At 32.4% G+C, this 5,454-nt stretch overlaps 1 pseudogene; it reads right to left on the bottom strand.

Annotated features, from left to right (window-relative positions):
• The window catches only part of LOC102810607, a 26,498-nt pseudogene extending 23,449 nt beyond the window's left edge, over positions 1 to 3,049 (bottom strand).
• Positions 3,050 to 5,454: the final 2,405 nt, after the last annotated feature.

Here is a 5,454-nt window from a genome sequence, read left to right as displayed (position 1 = left end):
CTACTAGTTCTGTTTCTCTGGGAGCACTGCAGTTGATACAGATTCTTATCATGGCCTGAAGCAGAAATTTCTAGCATTATTATTCATTTTATAATTATTTTCCAACAAATATATTTTAAGAGTATATGTTTCCTAGTGGTTACTAATCATGCTGCTAACCCCAAAGTCGGTAGTTCGAAACTACCAGCTGTTCCGCCGGAGAAAAATGAGGCTTTTTGCTCCCGTAAAGATTTGTAGCCTCAGAAACCCTGTACAGGATCACTATGAGTCGGAACCGACTCCACGGTACTTAACAACAACAATCTAAACTTAATCATTCACGCATGCTCACTCCTAAATATTTTGTTGTTTTCATTAGGATTTTGTTTGACTCGTTAACTATTTAAAGTTATGTCTTTAAATTTCAAACATATCATAATGTACTGACCAAATTAGAATACTGATTTCAAAGAGCAAGACAATTTTTAAAATAATTTGGTTTGCATAGAATTGTTTATTTTGTATTTTAAAAAATTGTTTTATGGCCTAGAATACTGTTCGTAAAGCATTTAAATATGATGCTATTCTTTAATAGGTGCAGGCTTTTATAAATATCAATTAGATTAAGGTTATTAATTGCTCTGTTCTGATACATCTCAAGAAATTTCTTTCTCAGAATGATTCAGAAATTTCTAAGATATATATACTAAAATATTGTACTATGAGAAGAAATATGTCAGTATGTTCTTGCAATTATTTTCTTCTTGGCTTCATACATTGTAAATCTATATTGTTAGTGGTATGAGGTACAGAATTGCTAATATATTCTAGCAGATTATTGTATTTGTTATTAATATAATTATTTATGCCTGTATCTGTGATTTTCTGATGTCATTTTGTCTATATATACTTAAAAATATGCCCTTTAGCAATTTAACTGAAGTTTAAAAAAAAAAAGGGATAGCAATAAATTTATATTTTAGTTAGTTTTGTTGTAAAGTAGGAAAATACATATGAATTTGTAAATAAGGTTACAATAGCATGTAAATGAGACTAAAATAAAATTGTGACTATTAAAGTGCTTTCAAAGGATAAAAACACTTTATCAATACTAGGTGTCATTGGTTCTAAGTTAGAGTTACTGTTTTTTAGTTGACCAAAACCACCAAAGCCTGCACTGGAAATTATTGGAAAAAGAAGCAAGTGAAGTTATTGATCTATTATAAATTTTTAAAAATGAAAGAATCCATTCCTAAAATTAAAGTCCTAGAATGACTGTATAAATTCATAGATTAAGCCATTTAAGGTAAATTAAAGAGGATTGATAGAAGAATCTCATTTTCTTTATGTGTATTTCTTTGATTTTTTTGTTAAGAATTATTTAACGAGGTGATTTTGTCATTATTAGAGACTATCGTATGTTCACACAAATAACACATGCTTCTCAATCACTCCCTCCCACAAGGAAATATTTTCTTAATCACTGCTATGCCATTTTTTTTTAACATATTGCTTTAAAAATGATTAACACAGTGTGTTTAGCAAACTACCTCCAGGGATAAGGAACACTTGGTAAACAATCTTAGAAGGCATTTGTTATGTGTATAATAATATGGTAATTATCTGATCATATATTTTAGTGACTTTTATGAATGTATTTATTTATTTCATTAATTATTAAAATTTTATAAGTATTATTAAACATTTATAATTGTATGAAATGTTGTTGTTGTTAGGTTCCATTGAGTTGGTACCAACTCATAATGACCCTATGCACAACAGAATGAAACACTCTCCAGTCCTTTGCCAACCTCACAATCGTTGCTACATTGAGCTGCTGCCACTGTGCCAATCCATCTTGTTGGGGGTCTTCCTCTTTTGCTCTGATCCTTCATTTAACGAAACATGATATCCCTTTCCAGGGACTGGTCCCTCCTGACAATACATCTGACTTACAAGAGACGAAGTCTGGCCACCTGGCTTTCAGGGAGCTTTCTGGATGCACCTATTTCAATACAGATTGGTTTGCTCTTTTGGCAGTCTATGGGACTTTCAATATTCTCCTCCAACACTATAACTCAAATGCATCAATACTTCTAAGGTCTTCCTAATTCACTGTCCAACTTTCACATACATATGAGGTTATTGAAAATACCATGGCTTGGGTCAGGAACACCTTAGTTTTCATACTGACATCTTTGCTGTTCAACACTCTGAAGAGGTCTTGTGCAGAAGATTTGCCTAATGCAAAACATCATTTGCTTTTTTGATTTTTTGCTGCTACTATGAGTATTGATGGTTGAGCCAAGCAAAATGAAGTCTTTGATAACCTCAATCTTTTTTCCATTTATATGGATGTTGTTTATTGGTCCAGTGGTGAGAATTTTTTTATGTTCAGCTGCAACCCATACTGAAGGTTTATATTATCTAATTTAAAATGTTATTTTCCATGCATAATATCAATTTTATTTTATGCACATAGTGTTTTCCCTAAACCCCAAACTGTCTTTTCGTCTAGTAATTTTATGGTTGATCCTCTGTTTTCCTTTTAACTATTTAATCATCTAGAATGTATCATTTAACCTAATACACTTCACTTTATAATTTAATTTTATGTGAATTGTGTCATATTCTGCATTTAAATGTGGTTAAATTGATCTTTCTTTCTCTACTTGATTCTATGAAACAATTAGCTCTTTTGCTATACCCAACTATTTTAAGATCTTGGCATTCATTGCCATTTTGATATTAAGCAGTACAAATTACCTTCCCGGATTCTTTTATCTTCAGGAATTGTGGGATGTTATAATCATTAATTTTTCAAGATGACCTTTAGAAACATTTTTGAAACTTTCCAATATTATCTATTTGTATCTTGACTGGAATTATTTTGTCTTACAAATTTTACTATATGAAGATTTAACATAATTTTTTATTGAGTTTTGATATGTGTCTCCATGTATTCATTATTTTTTTATTCACTTACCTTACATTACCTTCGCTTACCTGACCTTATTAGGCTCATTCCTAAAACCAAAACGCCACTGCCATTAAGTTCATTATGACTCATCGCAGCCTTATATAACAGAGTATAATTATCCCTGTAGGTTTTTCATGACTGCAAACTTTTACAAAAGCAGATTGCCACAGCTTTCTCCAGTAAAGCATCAAGTGGGTTTGAACGTTGTTTTTAGCAGTCAAGCACTTTTTACACTGTGCCACCATTTCTACATGTTTTATATTCATTATTGATTAATGGTAGGGCAACCACATAAGTTGTTATCTTAAGCAGTAGATTTTAGTAATGAACAAAAACACTATTATTAATTACTCAAGGATATCAGAAATAAATGCAATCTCATAGTTATTACATGCAAGACATTTATCCATTTTATTTTCCAGCAGAAGAATGCAACTAAAGTAAACAACAACAACAACATTAATTTATGTGTAGTTGTAGTTGTTAGGTGTCATTGTGCAACCCTATGCACAATAGAACACAACACTGCACAGTCCTGTGCCATCCTCACAATCATTACACTTGAGCCCACTGCAGCTGTTACACTGTCAATCCATTGTGTTGAGGGTCTTCCACTTTACTGAGCATGATGTTCTTCTTTAGGGACTGGTTCCCTTGGATAATATGTTTGAAATATGAGATACAGTATCTCTCACTATTCCACATATTGTTATTGTTAAGTGCCATAGAGTTGGCTCAGACTCACAGTGACCCTGTATAGAATTTCTGAGGAGTGGCTGGTGGGTTTGAACAAACAGCTTTGAGGATTATTAGTGCAGTTCTTATCCTACAGTGCTACACCAAGACTCCCATCCTGGATATGTTGTTGTTATTAAGTGCCTTCCAGTCAGTTCCAACTCATAGTGACCCTGTATAAGATTTCCAAGGAGCAACTGATAGGTTTCAACTAGCGACCTTGTGATTTGCAATCCATTGCTGATCCTACAGCACTGCACCAATTGTCCCATTGGTATATATATGTATGCATACACCAGTGTTGCCACCTCCATTATTAAATGTCATGATTTTAGTAGATTCTCTTAGTTCTCAGAATGTCAACCATGTCACATACAATAATTTTGAAGCTGCTATTTTAATATTTAGACACCACATTAGTTTTTCTTAACATATTGTATAATCTAGATGATCTAGAAAAACAGTAAATACTACTATTGAAAGAGCTAATTTAAAACAAAACAACAACAAAACTCATGACTCTGTTGAAACCAGCATAAGCACAATATCATTTTGATATTAATGGTACTTGTTTCATGTTAAGGGATTATCTTTCCCTTTCTTTTCTTTTTTCTTCTTTTGGTAAATAACCTTTTAAGTGACATTAAAGGTTGGTATAGAACTTTGAATAATAGTCATATTAGTTGGTCTTTCTTTAAGCATGTGTATATTATTATTATCACTGAAAATGTTGTACTTTGGTATAGATCTTGAAATGTTGCTTTTGGTATAAACATGACAGCATTCTTATTCAACTTGTCATTCTTGGCATAGTAGACCAAATGTTTGTCCAGTTCAATAAGGTCAGTATGATCTTACTCTGTTTCAGCTCAGTAATGCTTAGGATATCCATCTTTATACATTACATTTCATATTTACAACCTTCAATTTCCTAGAATCACACTTTTATGTTCCATGCTCTAATTAAGGAAAGCATTGCACTATCCTCCATGTTGAAGTTGATTCTGATTTGAGGGACATGTATTCCCTGGTTATATTTTCTGTTCCTTCCAATCTGAGGAACTCACTGTCTGGCACTATATCAGACAAAATTACACAACTATTCAAAATGATATTTTCATTGGCAAACATTTTTGGAAGGGCATCATCAGAACCTTTTTACTATTGTGTCTTAGTTTGGAAGTCCTGCTGAAATATGATATCAGAATGGGTGACCCCAATACCAAAGATAAAGAAATTGAAGATTTATACCAACTTAATAAAGGGTATAATTTTGCAAGACTAACAACTTATTCATTTGAAAAACTCTTTTTCAACAACATAAACATAAGCTGTACATGCGGATCTGACCAAACGTAATACACAGGAATTAAATAAACTGTATCTGTGGGAAAAGCTGATGAAGAAGCTCCATATTATCAGTTATAACAAGACCAGAAGGTAACTGTAGAACAGGCCATCAATTGCACCTCTGTAAATAAAAGTTGAAGCTGAAGGAAATTAAATCAAATTGTGCATACCAAAGTACAAACTTGAATGTATGTCAACTAAATTTAGAGATCACCTCAATCATAGATTTAACACATTGTTTACTAATGACCAAAGACCAGATAAGCTTTGAGTTGTCTTCAAGGACAGCATACATGAACAAAGCAAAATGTCACTAAAACGACCAGCAAGAAAGGAAATAGTAAAGTGGGTAACAGAAAAGACTCTCAAACTTGCTCTTGAAAGTATAGTAGCTAAAACGAATGGAAACT

The sequence above is a fragment of the Chrysochloris asiatica genome, unplaced genomic scaffold (genome assembly GCF_000296735.1).
Source record: "Chrysochloris asiatica unplaced genomic scaffold, ChrAsi1.0 scaffold00061, whole genome shotgun sequence".
In the NCBI taxonomy this organism is placed as follows: domain Eukaryota; kingdom Metazoa; phylum Chordata; class Mammalia; order Afrosoricida; family Chrysochloridae; genus Chrysochloris; species Chrysochloris asiatica.
This window is presented reverse-complemented; position numbering and strand designations above follow the sequence as displayed.